The sequence below is a fragment of the Anser anser genome, assembly GCF_964211835.1.
Source record: "Anser anser genome assembly, chromosome: 1".
Lineage (NCBI taxonomy): Eukaryota > Metazoa > Chordata > Aves > Anseriformes > Anatidae > Anser > Anser anser.
The window spans coordinates 118,217,884-118,239,301 of NC_139720.1; the positions used below are offsets into that span (position 1 = coordinate 118,217,884).

Genomic DNA, 21,418 nt, shown 5'->3' on the forward strand with positions numbered 1-21,418 from the left:
GCTTCGTTGGGTTAAAAACTGGCTGGATGGCCGGGCCCAAAGAGTTGTGGTGAATGGAGTCAAATCCAGTTGGAGGCCGGTCACTAGTGGAGTCCCCCAGGGCTCAGTACTAGGGCCGGTCCTCTTTAGTATCTTTATCGATGATCTGGATGAGGGGATCGAGTGCACCCTCAGTAAGTTTGCAGATGACACCAAGTTAGGTGCGTGTGTCGATCTGCTCGAGGGCAGGAAGGCTCTGCAGGAGGATCTGGATAGGCTGGACCGATGGGCTGAGGCCAACTGTATGAAGTTCAACAAGGCCAAGTGCCGGGTCCTGCACCTGGGGCGTAACAACCCCAAGCAGCGCTACAGGCTGGGAGATGAGTGGTTGGAAAGCTGCCTGGCAGAGAAGGACCTGGGAGTATTGGTTGATAGTCGGCTGAATATGAGCCAGCAGTGTGCTCAGGTGGCCAAGAAGGCCAACAGCATCCTGGCTTGTATAAGAAGCAGTGTGGCCAGCAGGTCTAGGGAAGTGATTGTCCCCCTGTACTCTGCTCTGGTGAGGCCGCACCTCGAGTACTGTGTTCAGTTTTGGGCCCCTCGCTACAAGAAGGACATGGAGGTGCTCGAGAGAGTCCAGAGAAGGGCGACGAAGCTGGTGAGGGGTCTGGAGAACAAGTCTTACGAGGAGCGGCTGAGGGAGCTGGGCTTGTTCAGCCTGGAGAAGAGGAGGCTCAGGGGCAACCTTATTGCTCTCTATAGGTACCTTAAAGGAGGCTGTAGCGAGGTGGGGGTTGGTCTATTCTCCCACGTGCCTGGTGACAGGACAAGGGGGAATGGGCTAAAGTTGCGCCAGGGGAGGTTTAGGTTGGATATTAGGAAGAACTTCTTTACTGAAAGGGTTGTTAGGCATTGGAATGGGCTGCCCAGGGAAGTGGTTGAGTCGCCGTCCCTGGAGGTCTATAAGAGACGTTTAGATGTTGAACTTGTGATGTAGTTTAATGGAGGACTTGTTAGTGTTAGGTTAGAGGTTGGACTAGGTGATCTTGGAGGTCTCTTCCAACCTAGAGGATTCTGTGATTCTGAGTAAAGGGCAAGCGGCAAAATTCAGGCCCATATTTGAACTTCCCCCAAAATTTGGAAGCTAAAGTGGACACCCCTTCTACAGCTAGAAGCGTTGTCCAGGCAGCATGTGGCTCACCACTGTGTGAATGATGAACAGAGCATATTTGCACTGCAGTAGTGAGGTCCAAAAAAATTGCAAGAGGAGAATTCATTTGCAGGCTAACTTGAATGGGCTTGCTTTCTAATTCTCTTTGAGCAGGTCTTTCCTTTGCACAGCTGTCTCACCCACCCAGCCACAAATTTACACCCCATCCTCTTCTGAATGTATCCTACACATGTGCTGTGGTGCCTTGCCTGCTCCATGACCTGGTGTGGTGGGCTGATGGGGATCCACAGCCCCATCCCTGTGGCTGTGGCTTGGCAGTGCTGGCTCTGGTCAGAGGGGCTAAGCTGCCCTTCCTTGCCAGCTGGGACCTCTCATCATGGACCAAAAACTTGAGCTGTGTCAGGAAACTCAGGTCTTATAAGCATCCAGAGAGACACCTATGATTAAATACTAAAGCTGGCTTGGTTCCTAAACCAATCTGAGAAGCATGTATTGCCATACCGTATATTATGTTGTAGGTAGAGTTGACTCCTGGTATAGCAAATCTGCTATGAAATAAATTTCTATAAATAAATAAATGTAGGAGCATGTATCAAATATTTTAGCTACATTTTAGATATGGGATTATTTTTTTTTCTGCATTGGATCTGCATTTTCTGCACAGGTTTCACCCAGGCTGACCAAAGTGTGTCAGCTGGCCCTGGCACATCCCTGATGTGCAGCCTGGTGCATCTCACACAAGGGTGAACCCCTCCCTGACTCTGAGCAGGGAGATGGACCATGCTGCCTACTCTGGGGCTCAGGACCTGGGGTGGGTACGTCAGAGACAGGGTACTAGGTCCTGTTTCCTTCCTACCTGGCCACCAGAAAGCCAGAGAAAAACTTTCATTGAGATTAAAAAAAAAAAAAAAAAAGCAGTTATGGAGATTTTCAGAGTACTGAAAGAATTCTTCTGTTCTAGCAGCTAAAACTTAGTTATTCCTCCTGTGTAAGATAGGAGTAGAAAGTAGAAGCTCACGTGGAAGCTTATGAAGCCTTGTAAGAAGAAGCCGGTGAAGACAGAATTTAGAAGAAATGCTTATTTGGTTATTATCATCAGGTAAAAGCGCTTTCGTGCTGTGAAAGCAGAGTGTAAAGTGGCTCACATTTTAATTCAGAGTTGTTTTTCATAGCAGTGCTCATCATGTAAAACTTATGCAATACCTATTAGACTGACATACCTTTAGTTCTCTTACTTGCTATACATGAAATTAAATATCATGATTTTTCTTATTACCAGGTTCTTCTGCTACTGATCCTGCTCTTGCTTCCAGCATTGCAATGTCCTTGTGCTCTCTCCTTTTGCAGCTGTGTGACCACAACTGTACATACTGAAACCCTTCTGTGAGGAATCATCTTGCTTCAGAAAAAGATAGAGAATACATTGAACAGAAAGGCATAAAATGTATTTTTCTAATGAGAAAAAACAGCACTGTTTTATGTCAACAAGCAAAAGTGAGAGAGGTGCCACTAGAACTATGTTTCCAAACTTTTCACAAATTTTGACCACAGTGAGATTATCATTGTTTTAATAGATGAATACCTTGAACTGTTCTTTCCTTCAAGGCAAATCTGTGAAATGTCAAGAAGGAATGACACCTAAAAGACATATTGATGGGTAATGAGAAAATCAGTGTATGATTTCTGGCACTTGTGCCCTTGAAATAAAGTAATATTGTTATAATGAAAGTAGCATCACTTGAAAGCAGATTAGTTAGGGAAGAAATTGCCCTTTTGTTGTGCTGCATTCTCCTCTGAAGAAAGGAATATATTACGATATTACTGTGATATCTTTACTGAAGATATTTTCCAGTTGCTGCTTGTCAAATTTAGTTTCATAAAAGTTCATCTGTACTTTTAAACCTGCCTGTCTTTATAGCACCATCTGCTGGTACTTCATGAGTCCTATAGGCTGCTACTCTGGATCTGCGTTAAACATGCAAAACCTGTATAGCGTAGAGATTTGTTGGTATTCATTGCACCATGGCTGTATTTTGGAGCTGTAATAGCATCTTGTTAGCTAATCTTCCATTTAGCATCCATTCATCCTGACAGAGTTTATTTTCTGAAAGTAATCCTTATTCACGTTGTGAAAGCAATTACAAGGAATAGGAATATTTGCATTATGGGTGGTGATGCTTGAGTAATTATTTGCAGGCTTGGCCCCTTTATTTCTTTGTAAGTTCACCTCTGGGGCTGGGATTGTCTTTGTGCTCTACAGTGGAAAAGGCTGTCCTCTACCAAGTCTGAACAAAATGTGTTAAGTAGATTTTGTGTTGAAGTTGCCAGATCTGCTGTGATAGCTTGTGTGTAATGTTTTATTAGTTTTCTTCTTGCTCAATTATGATTTCATTCTTTTTAACAAATGAATGGATGGCCACATTTGAGGGAAACCAATGATAATTAATTTAAATCTATATGTAGGAAATAGTTTTAGATATGAACTGTGTTGAGTATGTCAAATAGGATGTTACAATTTTATTAGTATGTTCTAGCTTTGAGCCTGTGCATGAGTTGTCATGGTCCAGTGGCCTTTTCTCAGTAAAGATTATCTTTAGCTTTCAAACCATAGCACAGTTTTGAATATCTTGTGTATCCCCCCCCAAAAAAATAACAAAGAAACAAAAAAAAAAAATCAATTCTCTAACTCCCATCCACAAACTTCTCTAAATGCTTTAAATGATTTAATGCTCATATTTGAGTCTTGTTGACAACTAAGCTGTTTCTAGAAAAGAAAAAATAAAAAGTCTAACTGAACTCTGAAATACAAAGGCATCAAAATGTCTCCTAAAAATATATACAAAGCAGTTAATGTTCTTTCCAGCCTTTAAATGTGCCTGAAGACTTAACACTGCATTAAGGAAATGAAGTACAATTAGAGTGTAGGCTTATGGGATGCTAGGAAATAAAGAGGTTTCTGAAATAACCATTACTGTATGCAAATTGTTAATTCTCTGCCAAAGAAATTGATGGAGAAAATGATGGTTACTGGTGTCTAAACCAGCAGGGTCTCCTAGCTGGCAGTACATTGGAGCCCCATGTCCTGGTACTCCTGCCGCTCTGACTCTTTGCCCAATGTATTGGGTTTACATGGCAGAGTTTTGGTTGCAGGGTGGCTGCAGTGGTGGCCTCTGAGAACATAGCCCAGGAGTTACCCCATGTCAGACCAGAGCAGCTCCAAAAGGGACCTGCCACTGCCCAGAGCTGAGCCAGAAGTGACACTGGTTGGGCCTCTGGGAGAGCAGATTTAAGAAAGGAGAAAAAAAATCGTGTAATAGCAGCTAGGAGAGAGGAGTGATAACATGTTGAGAGAAGCAGCCCTGCAGCCCCTAAGGTGAGTGCAGCAGGAGGGCAGGAGGTGCTCCAGGCAGGCAGCAGCAGTTCCCCTGCGGGCTGTGCAGGGAGAGGCCCCTGGTGGAGCAGGCTGTCCCCCTGCAGCCCACGGGTCCCACACGGAGCAGATCTCCACGCTGCAGCCCGTGGAGGAGCCCACGTGGAGCAGGTGGATGTGGCCTGGAGGAGGCTGCAGCCCATGGAGAGCCCCCGCAGGAGCAGGCCCCGGGCCGGAGCTGCAGCCCGTGGAGAGGAGCCCACGCAGGAGCAGGGGGTCTGGGGGGAGCTGCCGCCCGCCCGTGGGGGACCCGTGCTGGAGCAGTTTGCTCCTGGGGGATGGACGGACCCCGTGGTACGGAGCCGTGTGGGAGCAGTGCTGGAAGAGCTGCTGCCTGTGGGCAGCCCCCGCAGGCTCAGTTCGGGAAGGACGGCATCCCGTGGGAGGGACCCCGCGTGGAGCAGGGGCAGAGAGGGAGCGTGAGGGAGCGGCGGAGACGAAGCGTCAGGGACTGACCGCAGCCCCCATTCCCTGTTCCCCTGCACCACCTGGGGGGAGGAGGTGGATGAGGGTGGATGGAGGGAAGGCATTTTTTGTTTGCTTTTAGTTTCTTGCGGCTCTAGTCTGTTACTAGCAATAGGCAATACATTACATGAATCCCCCTAATACTGAGCCTGTTTTTCCCATGACAGTAATTGGTGAGTGATCTCCTTGTCGTTATTTCAAGCCATGAGCCTTTTTTCATCGTATTTTCTCCTCTTGTTCTTTTGAGGAGGTAGACAGAGCAGTGTGGTGGAGATTAGCTGCCCATCAGTGTGAAACCACTAAACACAGACAGCCCCATGTGGGGCTGGTAAGCCTGAGGGATCCCATTTCCTATGGTGCTGCTTCACTAACTCAGCCTTGCAGTTATATGACTCCATTGTATTGCACTGAGTCATAAGAATGGACTTAGCATGTTCAGACAGAGGTTTGAACTAAGTTGGGCTGGTTTTCCAGGAAAACCCTATAGGACGGCCCATTCTCACATCCTTTTCCCCAGAGACTGCACGAAGACTCCATAGCAAGATGCAAGATCTTGCATCTCAGCAAAGCTTTATCAACTGCAGGCATCTAAATCAAGAAAGAAGAGCAATCCATTTATAGATTGAAATGGAGAATCTTTTGGGAGGATGGTTTTGGAAGGTCAGCTTATGAATCCATATTAAAAACAAACAAACAAACAAACAAAACACATTTTTGATTGCTTTGCCATAGTTTTGACAGCTGTATGTTAGGTTGTGTATATTTACCCTTACAACATTACTGTGAAGTGGTGGTATTATTTTAATGATGGGATCCCCATATTTCAAGGACAGAAGTGCTTGTTCACAATCATATAGGGTATATAAGATGTACAAGAGAATTGAACTGGCATCATCTACATCCCAGCTGTACACTAAATCCTTTGCTGTAACCTCCTTTCCTTAGTATGGAAAGCTTGGTGTGCCATTTCAGCTGAGTGAAATACAGCAAGTATTTGCCAAACTTCTTGAATACTTCAAGGTACTGCATTTTGCAAAAGAACTTAGCTCCAATTTAGGCAACAGAATAAGAGACTTTTTAAAAATCTGTTCCCAAATGTCAGTCCCAACAGTGAATTTGAAGGGTTTGAGGTTATACACAAGTATATAGCTTGGCTTTCATTTGCTGTCAAATTTTGTATGCGTAGGTGGTAAGCTCCAACAGCACCTGCCAACTACTTATTGGTTATTGGCTTAGGGTAGAGCTGTTAGTCTTTTACTTCATTCATGTTTAGCTCTGAGGCATCCAATTTGTGTATTATTTTGCATCCGCTTTCAGAATTGTATGAAAAATTATGAAATTTAAAGTTCAACAAACTACACAGTCTCAAAGCATGAGGTCTAATTTAAAATGACTTTTTAATCAACAAAACAAAACTGCTTCTTAAATCAGTTACCAATGTACAGCTCAAAGGCAAAACTATACTTAAAAGATACAATGTGCTAGCCGTTGAATGTACAGGATAAGAAAACAGCAATCTAAAGAATCATATTAATATTTTTAGACTGATTTTTAAAACAAGAGTGTCTGGATTGTACCCACAAGATATTTGTTCAGACCTGTTGTTTGTTTCCTGAGTTCTCTTCAGAGCATACAACCCCATATTCTTCAAGCAGGATGGACACACAAATGTACTATGATAACATCTCTTACGTACTCTTGTATGAGATTGTGCCTTGGCTGATAACTACAAAAAAAAAAAAAAAACACACACACACACAAAAAAAAACACCACACAACAAAAAAACCCACCTCCATTATCTAATAAATACACTTTCCTTGTTCTTGGAACTTTTAATATTACATTTGTGTATTTGGTAAATGAGTCAGAACCAATGTAGGGTTACTCATGGGTTGCTCTCAGTCCCTTTTAGTTTTCTTTGAACTTTGTGTCTCATCTCTATTAAGGGCCGACAGTGATGTCTCTTCTTTCTTCTTATTGATGTATTTGTAGAAGGGATATTTGAACAGCAGTATGTCTTGGGAGGCTAAAAGAGAATCATAGAATCATTGAATATCCCAAGTTGGAAGGGACCCACAAGAGTCATTGAGTCCAACAGGTAATTCAACTCTTCCTTACGTACCTTTCCTGCCAGAAAAGATGTTTGCTTTGAGTGAATGGGTTTGTTTACAGCCAAGGTGGTGGCAAGCTTTGCTTTGAGTGAATGGGTTTGTTTACAGCCAAGGTGGTGGCAAGCTTTGCTTTGAGTGAATGGGTTTGTTTACAGCCAAGGTGGTGGCAAGCTTTGCAGAATCTTGCATGTGTGAAATAGCATTTTGAAAGCATCTTCACACAATAATGATTAAAAGCATGAGAGAGAGAATTTTAATATTAGGGAACATTTTAAGGTGTTTTTCTTAATCAAGTGTCAGAGTTGAAAGTTAATGAATATATGCATTTAAAGGACGAATGGAGGATTGAAGGAAATTCTTTATGCCAAATTAAAGAACCTTTTCTGGAAAGACAAAATGAAGAGATCTGCCAGACAAATCAGTTCACAGCTCTGGTAGCTACACAATTGGTCCAGAGGCTTAGGAATTGAGCAAGCTGAATGGAACATAAAAATCACCTTGGAGCCAAACCAGGGTGAAAGGTAGCCATGAGGCTGACCATTATAATTTCATTTCTCTGTATTCATCTCCAAGTGTAATTCATTCCTTATACTTTGTCTTTTGGTGTAAGGCAGCCACAAAATTTTGTCTCCTATTTAAGACTAAAAATTACTTTTCAGCTGTCCCCTTCACAAAGGATTGGTGAAATCTCCAGGATGGTGTTAGGGTTCACTCAGTGCCAAGTGGACAACTTGAGATGGGGGGTTTGCCAAGAGCCTGCTGTGTGCTCCTGCCCTGAGCTGCACGGGCTTCTCTGCAAGCTGGGAGCAATGGAGGGGAAGCGTCTCTCTATAGGCATGTTTTAGCCAGAATCTCTCGCACAGGGCAGTACAGAAGGGAAGAGGTTTGAGACTAGAAGTTCTCCTAGGAATCAGGCAGATGCCATATGTCCTTCTTCATTCCAGTGCTTTCATACACTGTGCCCAAATAATTGGTTTACCAAAGTGAAGTCTTGGATTCTGCCAGAGTAACTGTGGATTAAGGAGAGAAGGCTGGTAGCTTGATCTCCTTGCTGATACTTTCTTGCTGCCTGGTAACCCATCTTCTAACAGCTCACTTCTACGCTGCCAGATATCTTCCTCTAGCAGAAGTCTTTTAATTTTTAATTCTGTATGGAGAACAGCCTCTTCTGTTGTAGTTTTGAAGGAGCGTTGTCATGTCAGAAGGTGCAGTTCTGGTTTTTGAACCAAAGCCTAATGCTCCAAATATATACGCACACACACCATTTTACATGTGTGAACAGCACTGTGCTTGTTAAATATGAATATTTCCAGGACTGTTGCCCAATTCTGCAGATACAGTATTCTAAGATTATCCATTTGCTGTCTTTCCATCATATACATTCACTGCAGGAATAGAAAGGTTTCATTTTCCTATCTGCCAACCATGGAAACTGTGAAAGTCGAACTGTACTCTTTCTGCTTATGAATCATCATCCTTAACCTTGACTCAGCGATCACAGGGGAACACTTAGGCCATGGTTAGCATATATCCTTCTGATCAAGAAGATTCTGTAGTGTGGTGTTACATTACTCATTATTTCTTTAATAATGCCTATATAAAATCTATTCATTTCCTTTCAGCTATGTTAACTCTAAGGAGCTAAAGGAATAAAACAGTGGAAAATTATTTTTAGTCCTTTGAGACAGATAGATCTGACATTAAGTAAGTTATGAATGCAGAAAAGATATCACTTTGCTGGCTATAGTTAACTGAAAATTAAATAATATATTGCTTCAAGGTGGCAGCCTTTAGTTACTCTGAGATATGGTGTCCTGGCTAGAGGAGAAAATGTATGTGAGTGTGTGGGATGTGAAAAGAATACTCCAAGAGATGTTATTCTTCATTATTAATATGGCTTTTGGATATGCTGTAATTATTTATAACTATGAGAAGGAAAGTATGTTTTGCATCAAAGGCAATTATGCCAGTTAGCAGCATGTTCAGGCTAAGATAATTGACTGAACAATCTTTTAATACGTTGCCCCTTTCAGACCTGTTGCTTGGATACCACTTTCTCTGAACTGTTATGTACCTTGCTGGAAATTAAACAATAAAGAAAAGGTTTTAGCAGCTTTTTCCTTTGTCTTTTCCATAAACTTTATATTTAAAAATAATTTTGGAAGTGGAGTCAAAGGATTAGGGATGTCTGGCAGCAAAATACTGAAAGGAAGAGCTGGAAAATCCAACTTGTGCACAGTCTGAATTCAAACCTTTGTTTTCTAGATATAACATTTATATATTTATATATATATTTTTTTTTCTTTCATGCAAGCTTTTCCTTCCTCTTCCAAGGGAATTTGACTTTGAGATACAATGAATACGTTCTCAAATTGTAGACATCCTGAAGTAACTGGATAACTCACTCAGGTAAGTCTCACTCTTTGTAGTGATAATAGTTTGTTCCCTGCTCAGTTTCACTCTCTAAAATATGTAATCTGAAAGCATGTGGTAGTGTTTGTGATTTGAGAATATTTTATAATGAAAGGCTTTTTGGTCTCCATCTAAATGGTAGGTATTTTGTTGAGTTAGATCATGCCATAAATTGCTGTGATTTCTTTAAGCTATGAGCTGCTATTTTATCTATACACAAAAGCCTCTCAGAAATGCATGAGGTGCTTTAACGTAGGGATTCGGGTTTGCCTACAGGATTCATTTCACCATTGCAGCAGGTTTGGGAAGCCTCTGGGTTTATCTGCCTTACTTGATACAAGTGAGAGGAAGGTCAAGATGAATGCATTGGTTGGCTCAACAGGTGATGTCTTTAGGATCTGTTACTGATAGGATTATTTTACGAGGTAAACCTAGGGATTAATTTATGTGATATTGCTACCTTCCTGTGAAGGTGTAACCTCTGATCATGGAAGTCACCTGTTTACAGGTGACCTGTAGATCTGGAAGACAGTAACTACAACCCAAGGCACAATGTTATGTTTCAACTTAGATTAGGCAAAGAGACTTTATTAGAGATTTGTCACAATGAGGATGACTTTTGCTGCATGATGGAAGGCAAAGAAAATCCCCTGCCTGTTCCTTGTGTCCCCTTGCCTGGGGAGGATTGTCCACAGGCACTGGTGTTCCTCCTCCTGAGGTGCAAAAGATTTTGCTGAAGCTTGTGTTAAGAGGACAGAGCAAGTGAGAGAAAGAAAGCCTCATTCTGGTGGACACGCTCTTCATACAAGTGTACAGCGGAGGCTCTGGTGCCAGGGAAGTGGCTGTGGAGGGCATAGGCAGCAGCCCTAGTGGGATTATACCTGTGAAATACGGAGGGGTGACCACTGCCCTCTTCAGTACCCTGGCTGCCTCATTATGTGCTGGTGGTGGAAATTTCACCTCTCCGTTTCCATGCTAAACTGCACGTAGAGCATGTGCCTTGTAGGGAGACAACTTCCGTTTGTTGAAAATGCGGACAACAGATTTCACAGCATGATACTCACTCGAGCACACTCTTTGTTAACCACAGGCTGTGTCTTGGGAAGCAGCATGTACCACAGTAAGTGGAATGTCAGGGGTTTGGTGTAGCTCATTGCTTCAGTGGGTAATGGGGAAGAGCTGCAGTGACAGTTGTGGTCCAGTTGTCTCAGCTTCCAGCTCCTCTCTATTTCCTATTGCCATGAAAATGAGCAGAAGCAGAGGGGAGGTTCGTATCTGGATACAGAGTTGGACCGCAGACATCTTCTAATCTGGATCTGGGGATTTGCCCATGATCTCTAATGCAAAGGGAATGTTTTGTCATTTATATTCATAGCCGAGCCAGTCAGCAGCAATGTCAAAGTGACTCACAGCAGTGCTGAGATTGTGACTCACTGCTGTGTCCTTTCTGGAAAGACACTAATCCTCCTTTCCTGCTGCTTGGGCTGTTTTGGGAACCACAATGCTAAACACTGAAAGGCACATTTATTAAGTGACACATGCCAGGACCGGGTTTTGTTTGTAACAGCAAGGAAGAAGTACTTTGTGGCCCCTCTGCTGTTGACTAGACGCTGACACATCTGGCACCCAGGCACCAGAGGATGGAGAGATTTGGGCATTTGTTTCTCTGGTTAGATCTGGGTGTCAAACTTATTTCTGTTAGTGGGTCTTTGGGCTGAATTCAAGAGTTTTTCTTAACAACCAACATCTGTCAGATGGCAACTCCCCTACTCCACCCTTCCTGGTCATGCTGTTTTAAGGCACTTATACCTTAAATAATAATAACAACAAAATCCTCCAGGATTTTTCTCTGACTAATTTGTACTCAAGGGACTTGGAAGTCCTCAGGCTTCTTCCTTACCAGTGACAGGATGTGGTATATCCACCAGGAGCCGTCTAACCTATTGCCACACACGGAGTCTGGTCAAAAGCCTTTGGGATTTCTGGTGAAGCAAACGGAGCTGTGTCCTCTGAATATACTACACAGTCTGGTAACTCCGCCTCAGTTGATTATTGGTGTAGTGCCTGCCATAATGCTTGACATCTCTGTTTTAAGCCAACAGTTATTTTATTGCAGTCCCTTGGCCTTTAGCTAGTGTGGGAATCATCTTGCATGTCTTCATGTCTTCAGACATTTTCAAAGGACATCTTTATCTGAGCTAATCTTCCTGGGCTCCAGGTACGGTCAGTGGAGAGAAACAGGAGTTGCAGGGTATGATTTATCAGACATGCTTTAGCGCTCTGCCTTAGGAACAGGGAAGTTGTACCCTAGAGGTGTCTGTTTCTCTCAGTACACATCAGAAAGTAGCTCATAAATGAAATAGCATAAATGAAAAGGTCTATACTGAGGCAGGTGAACAACATCTCTAGCATTTATTTGATGAGTGTTAAGATAAAATGTATTCATGCAAATTCCAGTTTTAACTCCGTTTCTGCAACTCTCACCCAGGCCTTTGCATGTTTTCTGAACTAATTAAGTGTATTATATTTTCATTTTTAAACAGAAGAATTATATATAGTGTCGTTTCATCTTTCTTGAGGGAGGTAGACACATTTGTATGTCTACCTGGCACTGGCATGGCTGCTCTGATTCGCTTGGAAGGTGCTGGTGTTTCTAACTCTAACCATTAAAAAGTCATTAAAAGTTTTCAAGCAACAAATCTGTGAATCTTTTCGTTTATCTTTCCATACTTATAACAGTAGGTGGAAACCCTCAGGTACATGGTAGTTGTGAAGAGACTCTCACACATTCAGAAAAAGGAGCCCTTCTCCTTGGCTTTCTGTAGGCAATATCGTGTTTCCTTTATTACTCTCAGAACTCCTTTTACCCAGTTCTTCCACTGTCCTGTACATTTCTCCGCTTGTCTTCCTTTCGATATCTTTCTCTTCCACCTTTAATTCTGCATCCTTTCATTTCTGCCACTGGAGGCATGGCTCTGCATTTCACACCTTTTAACTGTAGGTATCTACACACCCTAACCAATACAGCCCTCTGAGCTGAAGGAATGACCTGTCTTATGTCTCCTTTGGGGATCAGAGTGTGCAAGTTTCAACAATTTCTGTTCCTAAAATGGAAGAGATGTAAGGCAGCATCCTATCTAATGAGGACAATGGGTTTGTAATGTTTTCTTTGTATATTAATAACTGTATCAAGAAAAACTCAAAGTGGAATCATTTGCATCTTGTAACAGTTATGCTTATGCCTGAAAATTCAGAGGTATGTTGTAGTTCCTGTCACCTATGATTTAGTTTGTTGGAGTTATGTAAAAGTTCTGGAAGAAAAACTGGGGCATATATGTTATGAGATCTGATAGAAATTCTTCAGGGTGGTGTGGATTTTCTGTTTCTGCTTATTGTCGGATTTTCTGACCATTGTTATTACAGTGAACACTGATAAAATGTAAAACAGCTCACTTCTTTCTTAACAAATGTCTGTTTTTATAAAACAGAAGTTCCCAAGTGGTGGTAAAGCAAAGTAAGTATCAGCAACAGTCTTGTTACCTAAGCTTTCTACTGATAAAGGAAAAAGTGTAAAATAGAAATAATCTTTTTTTTTTAAATTATCTCCCTAAAATATTAAAAAATAATGTAGTCTAAAACCAGAGAAAGCACAAGATTCTGTAATGGTGTCAGGATGGTACTTTAATGAGGTACCATGCATCTGTACTTGATTTGACAGGAGATACCATAAGCTAGGCATAGTGCCAGGCAGAGATGGTCAGGGCGTCCCATCAGTATGAGCCGAGCTCACAAGGCCCTGCTTCCTACTGGGGTTTCATATGGAGTAGTTTTTCACATGAAAGTGTATAAAGGTGGTATAACAGATGTTGGACTTCTAGTCATTAATGGTTTTCAACTCTGATGACCTGAAGTTGTTCCATCCCACAGAAATACATGAGTTCACTTGAATTCCCACGCTGCCCATATGCCTAAATTTCAAAGTTTATTAACTTATTAACCGGTGTAGTATGTTCACTGTAATAGTAATAAGAAGCATTTAACTACACCTTAAGCAGTCGAAGTTTTAAATCTGCAAATCTACTCAGCTGCTCCTAACTAAGGAAATGCCATAAAATTTGAAGGTTCAAAGGATTGTTTTCTTCATTAAGTTTTGCAAGCACTCACCTTTTGCATGGAGGAAATTGCAATGTCACTGGAAATTGAAAGACAAGATTCTCCATGTTGGTATTGGTTACGAGTTTAACTAGGTATTATGAATTCATGGCTAATGTCTCCTTTTGCTTGAGTCGATTGCTCAGTACTGAAAGCACTGCTGCAGATGTTAGAGGCTTTAGGTTCAGTTCCTTTCTCAGTCTGAGAATGATTAGCATTACCTATTTAATGTGCCGGTCCACTTCGTAAGAAAGGTGTCCATGCTGAGATTCCCGAAGGTGGGAAATGTATCCTGGCAGTTGAAAATAAGGCACAGGTCTTAATGAGTTTGTTGATTTGCTCTGCCTCAGGTATGTGTAGGACTTCTGAGCTGAAAAGTAAGATCCTTTTAGGACTGTAGGGAGACACTTCCTTTCCCTTACGAGGCAGCTACAAATATAGAATTGGCAGTGTGTCCTCTAGAGGAAGACATTTTTCTTTTGAAACAGTAAATAATGTCTATAATAAATGTGTATAGTTGGAAGATGTCTCTGCTGCTGGAATTGCTACTTTTGTGAGTAGTGTGAACTGTTAGCTTTCAAATTAGAATTAAAAAATAATAACAATAAAAAAAAATGCTGTGCACTCTCTGTAATCTCCTCATCACCTTCCCTTCTAAAGTTTTCCTATTACCAGTGAATGAACAATAACATTCTGGCAAAAACAAAAAAGAAAAAAAAAGTTAAATCAATTATAAACATTGAGTTTCTTTTCAGGCTTTTTTTTTTTTTGTAGTAAGATATTTCTCTTGTGCCTTTAACTGAATCCTTTGTGCAGAAAAACACTATGATCTGCTGGCTCAGGTGTTGGCTTAGAACCAATAAAACTTGGATTCTTTTCCTGCAGTTTTCCCAGTTATTGTACCAGAGAAATGACATCCCGGGGGGGGGGGGGGGGGGGGGGGGGGAAGAAAAAAAGTGACAGTACAATGAAGAATAAATCTGGATAGAAAATAATTTTCTCAGCTTTGATACCAACCTCTCCTTCAATGCCCACCTTCATGCCTTTGTCATGAGGTGGTTGTATACATCAGGTTTGTAGAAAGTTTCTGCAGTAGCACAGAGCTTTGGTCTTTAAGGGCAGTTTAAATCTCCTTTGAAGGTCTGTTTCTTGCCATAGAAACCCTGATTAAGCTGTTCTCTGCACAAGCAGTTTGTCTAATTTGTCTTTTCTCATGGGAACGCTCCTTACATTTACATTGCGTATGAGAGATGTAGGTGCCATAGTAGAAATTGTAGCAGGAGGAGCAGCCTCCTCTTACCTGCCGTCCGTGCCTGCTAAACTACATAGCTTTCCCCTTCTCCATTTTTAAATCTTGTTTTTCAGTGGTTCACAGATGCTTCTCTTACTTCCCACATAAATTCCAACAGTATGACCAGATGTCTAGTTCACTTCTCTTGACACACTTTACAGCCCTAATCTGAAATGTTAACACCAGCCACAAAAGAATCATACGCTTGTTGTGTAAATTACTACAACCAGATAGCCAAAACATTATCTCATGCTGGCCTAGACATTTTAATGCTTGAAGCTAAAATGCTCCCTTAGGATGCTGGGCAGAGGTCTCTGGGCTTTCTGACTGTGCTTTGAGATGGACAAATGTCTCTGTGTAAGAGTGTGCCTGTGTAGGCTGTCTAGACAGATGGCATATTCTGAACTATTTACTGAAGAACCATGAAAACTCATTCTTTTAATGGAAAAGGCAGGAAATCAAGTGAATCTACTGAGCTTCTAGTGGTTCAAACCACTGCCATTTCTCCATGTAGGAAAACTATGGTTGGAGCACAGGCTAATATGAGAACAAAAGTACAGATCTTAATTGCATCCTTGCGCACAGGGATGAAGATATCAGCCATACAAGATGTTCCTAAGGAGGAAAGTTCCTATAAACAGCTTCTAGGAGGGAGAAGGTGCTCATGTTAGTATCAGCCTGGTTGAACAACTTTGCTGTATTTGAAAATCCAGCTAGCTTCAGTAGGTGTTCTGTCTGCTGGCAGTATGAGTAGGACAATCCAGGGGGTACAGGCAGTGACTGACTATGAAGAAGAGCAAGAAGTGTATGCCCTGAGAATCTGAATCTAAAACTCACTTTGATAAACTCTTGAAAGCTGGGTGCTGGGCTGTGGCTCAGGATGCCTGGATTATATACCTCTCACTACCCTGTCTTGATAGTCTTCATTACTGTTTTTTAAAACTTCTTTATTTGCAAGGTTATTCTAAGATTCACAGATGGGAAATGCTATGTAAAAACTGAGTTGCCCTTTTCATTATTATGATTTATTTTTTTCCCCAAGGTCTGGGTGAGAATTGAAGTTTGAGTTTGCATGCAGAAGTTGTATTTTTGTTTTGTTTTCCTAACCACTTCCACATGCAATCAACTTTTATTGCCAGCTGTACTCCATGGTTGGTCTCCTGGGGACCTAGGCTCCTGTTTGTTGTTAAACTCGTAACAGTTTGTTATTTTATTTTAATTTTTTGCAAATGTTAATTTATAATGTTTGAATTTCCACCAGTTCTTTTCACCCAGCCAGAAGTGGGCAATGGAGTGAGCACTGATGTGTAAGAAGGGCTCATCAGAACCTCAAATTCCTGTAGTGGGAGAAAAGGCTAAATTTATGGCACTCTCACGTTCCTTCTGCACTGAATTTAAATATCTTGATTTTTTTTTTCATTTCCCACAGAGCAGAAATATGAAATTTCATTTAATTAACAGAAGAAATATTTTATTTCAAAATTTTAAATAGGAGAGGACAGGTCTCCCCACGATGATCACAGCAGGGATCCCATGAGCCCAGACATGCTGCTCACCAGGGAGGCTTCCAGGGAGGCCAGCAAGCTAGCAGGAAACCAGGCAGGTTTCCCTAGGAAGTCTGTCTGGTCGCTGTTAGAAGATTTGATTCAATCAATCTGTTCCTGCTGAATATATATGCATATTTTTCAGGAACTGGTATTTTCCTATGGAAAAATCTTTTAGTGAAAGGTTTCTTACTGACTCTGGAGTTAAAACTGGGGATTAATGAGTGTGCTTTCTAGTCAATCCTAGCTGCACTGGTGAGAAAGTAACATAAACTTTGTAAATATGCAACGACCTAATATACACTTATGCAGCCACAACAGACCTTTAAAATGAGGCCTATGGATTACCTAGAAGTCTTTCCGGAGATTTTTTGCATGGCTATCTGCCACCTAACGCTAGCACTGGGGTGAGCAGACCATCAGGATCCTTACCTACCTTGCTGGGGAAGGCTTTGTGGAAAAGGGCCATCAGACACAGCAGAAGCAGAGGCCAGCTATGGTGAGAATATCTGTACCATCTTCATCTTTTCAGAGTTTCATCAAATCAATGTGATAGATGTGAGACCTGCACCGTTTCCCTGTGGAACTTGTTCTTTTAAAATAACCTCCTGACTGTATGCTTGATTCCATGGTATATAGCTGAGAGACCTAAGGAAATTGGGTATCTGCTCTGGCCTTAACAGGCTGTTATTGGTATCAGGTCACCAAGTCCTGGGCACTGACAGCACTTTCTGTAGCCTGCAGGCTATGCCTTTTTGGGGGGGGTCACTCAGAGACCTGGCAATATTTCACAAGTCAGTGGATAAGCTGCTGTGGTACCAGCATGGGCAGCCTGGGTTGGTGGTGGACTGGTGGCCACCACAGGAAGGACAGAACCGTGGTGAAAGCTGAGGAGGGTCTGGGGCTGAGTGGGACAACCAGGCCCATAGCCAGCCTGACCACATCTTCCACTGGATGTTCCAGAGGAGAGCACACGGGAAGGTTAGGTGAAATCGGGGCAGAAAAGCAGCATCTGTCCCAGGCACTGGCAAACAGCTGAAGTCATTTCTCCTGTGGTGTCCTGGGATGTGTAACGGACAGAGGCGTGCAGGTCTGGTGTGCTCTTCAGTGGCTGGGAATTCAGACTCCAACAAAAAATGCATTTTTCACACATGCTGAATCAGGGTTGCACCCTTGCAGGAGTTTGTAGGTGGAGACTGTTCTACCCTGTACTTCATCAGTAAACTCTGCAAACGGAAATGTGCAGTAACACAGGGAAGTATTGAACTGTTGAGTGTGCTGTGGAGACTCTGCAGTATTTCCTGCTGCTACCCTCACAACAGATCATGCCCCACTAAGGTGGCTGTGGGCTCTTCTAGAGGAAAACTGGGCTTACATGATAGTGGTGGCTTCCTCCACAACCAAATGGCATCACTCAGAGCCATGCATCCAGTGCTTCTGGCTCTGTTTTGTTTTGTAGGGAGGGAAGGGGAGCGTTGGTAGAGCGTGTGGCCTGGATATGGGCCTACCTGGTAGGGCAAACGTGGGTGAGAAGAGTAAGAGGCCTAATTCTCAACGTGCAGATGTGGTGGGGCTTTGGGAGGGAAAGAAAAAGTTGATGTATGCAAAAGTTGATGTATGCAACTTTTTCCAAGGCAGAAGAGACTGATGCCCTGGTAAGACAGAACAGTACCACTGCTTGATGTGTAAGTTTTATTTTTTGTAATTGGATGAAATCATCTAGTTTTTCTGTTCGGCAGGAAATAAAAGACTGTTTGGCTTTCTGAATTTTTACACATGGTAAGCTGTTGTGCTCATTCTCCTGGCTGGCAAGAAACATGTTTAGCCCTCAACTGGATCTTAGTCTGTATTTTAAGAGAAAGACGGCTCCTTTGGAAATGCTGTGCTCCATAGTGCCTAGCTCCACCAGTGACTCGGTGCTGACTCAGAAGAAAGAGTGACATTCACTGAATCAGCCGCACAGCTGTGGTACGAGCTGGTGTTTTCCTTGGCTGGCTCCATCAAAACAGTGACCAGACATGTAGGTCTTCTCAGCTTGCTAGGTAAGATGAGATCACAGCTAAAGAGGCTAAAGTCACACCAGGGCACATTTGTAAAGAGAAAAAATAGCCCTCTGTTCATAAGACTTGTTTGTAGAGAATGTAAAGGGAGGTATGATGCAGGGCACTTAGATTCAGAGATCACTGGACATTTCTTTTAGATTTTTTTGAAAGGGAAATCATTCACACTTCAGAAATGAGAATACACAGGTACACTTTTGGGTCTCTTATTTGAACTATTATGCTAATCTTCTGTCTGACTGATTCTGGTGTTTTCCCTGCATGAGTTCCCTTCACACTGTTAGTTTTTTGTTTGTTTGTTTGGTTGTTTTTTTGTGGACCCTCTATTTTTTAAGTTACCATCATATTGGCTGCAGTACTTGTTATAGGCAGTAGTGAAAGGTACTAAAAGTTACTTCATGACTATGTAAGAGATGGGATGTTATTCACTTTTCTAATATAAAAATCATTTATTGAGTTATGGGGAATGCACAATATAGATATATCACATGAGAACAAAGGAATGATACGGAGAAAGGTAATTTGAAGTTGAATTTCACAAAGCAATTTTGTCACATCTATTGTTCTGCAAAGTACTCCCCCTGGAAAGGTGACTGTGAGAAGATTCAGAACATTGCATTTGCGTGCACCTGCATGAAGAATGATCCCTCAGCAGCAGTGCGAGTAATCGTGTCTCTGTCACTGCCGGCATCTGTGGTCACAGCAAAGAGAGAGTTGAATATTGGCTCCTTATATATTTATGATAAATTTATGAAGGGACACTGCTGACCCTGTTATCCATCTGTTTTTGGTACTGGACTGCCACATAGTGGCCTCCTTCACAAATCTGGAGAATGGGGGAGGAAGGGAGAATATTAACTTGATATCAAGAATGAGCAAGTACAAATCTCATGGCTCAGTTTACAATGTTTGTAAATTCCTTATTGGCTGAGGAGGCAGAATTTAATTCTGTACAATCCAAAACACAAGAAACAGGAGAGCGCAGTACATAGCTTTTATCAAGTATTTCATTTGTTCTCCTACCTTCTCTACTTCACTGTGACATTGCTCTGAGTTCTGCAGAAATAAAGTAACATTCATAAAAAAAAAAGGTAGGAGTCCCATCAGTTAACTAACAAACGGTTATTTTGAGAAATGTATAAAGCAGTTTGTATGAAGGTAGAAGAGTTTTCTCTTTGACATACTAATACCTGCTTTCTTTTTCTTGTTACCTCCTTTTTTCTCTCTAGATACAGACAACTAAGATTTGAAGATTCTTCCTTTTAGATGATCTCAGGTTAAGAGGAAAAGTCCCATACTGGTGTACATGATGGAAACGAATGTTTCCTCACCTCAAGCTCAAGTTTGATGCTGAGAGTAACTGTGTGTTTTTGTACCGAGGCTAGTGGCAGTGCAGTCCCTGTGTTGTTCTGACTCCTGGCTCAGAAATGTACCCAAAACACAGTGCACTGGATTGCTCCTGACCCACATCAGGATGGCTGCTGAGGCCTTTCCCAATCTACCTGGGCACATATCCGCTCCTCACCCGGATGCCCCTTGCTCTCAACAGCCTGGTGCATGGAGGTGACATTCCTGATTGGGCTGGCTCTTCCTCCTGTCTGGATCTGCCAGGGAAGACGGGCTTTTTCCTTCGTATTCATGTTCTTATAGTAAAAGGATATCTCTGATTTTTCCAGCTTGAGGAGCCTCCTGTGCAGAACTATTTTTAACCTTTTTAAGATGTGAGGCAATGGAGAAATCCTGTTTTCATCCAGACACAGAAATTGTGTGACTTAACAAATTACATTGTGTAAAAAGGCACATGTTCTTGCTTGTGAGTTTGGGTTTTCTTCCTCCCATCTATCCATCCCTTTCCTCTCTATGACCTTACAGGAGCGTTACTGCCCATTTTTGGAAGGAGCAGGAGGCTCTGGGGCTCATTCCACCCAGAGGTGATCTGCAGCCTTTTCAGCACATCCCCTGGCTTTCTTATTGTAAGGATGATGAAAAAGTAATCATATAACTTTTTAAGCTAGACCCAAGAAACAAAGCAGATGAAATGTGTTATTGTCATAGTGCTTCTAAGAATCAAAGTAATACCCAATTCCTACATCATTCAACAGGCAGACCGGCAAAGTTGCAGTGTTTAAATGTGAACTAAAGCATTTCTGTGCACAAGTTCTGCCTTTGGAAAAGATCTGAGATGGAGGTGGGGATGAGGCTTACTTCCTGCTTAGGACACTGCCTTGATCATTACTTTGTAGCTATTGTAAAATATGTAATTCTTGCTGTGCTGTAGATTGAGATCTCGCTGCCCTTCTCTCCCTTAAGCCTGCCTCACTGCTACAAGGGTGACCAGGGTGAGTGTTGCAGGTGGTCAGCCTTGGAGACTTGCAGGTTTGGTCGGGTTTGTGCATAGCTGCCCCTGACAGACCTCTGTGAGAAAGGATTTGAAGTGAAAAGCTGTGAAGTGGTCAATCTGTCAGCTTGTGGCTGCCTGATTTTCTGACATGGCAAATAGGCACTTTGGAGGATCAGGACCCCTTAAGCAGATGAGGGCATTTGGGAAGGTCTGTTTTGAGTGGTGCAGGTGCCTTTGGTGAGACTAGATACATGCCGAATTCCTGGTGCTGGTTATTGTACTTTGGTCATGAGTTAATGCCAAATCAGGAAGAGGTGATATATGAAAATGAACTCTATCTTTATTCATAGAAAAAAAAATGTTTTAAATCTTAAAAATAGTTTCATGGGGATATATAGCAAGCTTAGATCCGTTATTTTGTTTAATCGTCTGTGATATAAATGTTCAGTACCTTTTTGTTC

At 42.2% G+C, this 21,418-nt stretch overlaps 1 long non-coding RNA gene across 1 annotated transcript in view; it reads left to right on the forward strand.

Moving 5' to 3' along the window:
- The window catches only part of LOC310892984, a 94,417-nt gene extending 84,978 nt beyond the window's left edge, over window positions 1-9,439 (forward strand). Inside the window, exons 2-3 of the long non-coding RNA XR_014578608.1 lie at window positions 7,039-7,223; window positions 7,271-9,439. This is a non-coding gene — a long non-coding RNA (uncharacterized lncRNA). The remainder of the gene's footprint in view (window positions 1-7,038; window positions 7,224-7,270) is intronic.
- The last annotated feature ends 11,979 nt before the right edge of the window (window positions 9,440-21,418 follow it).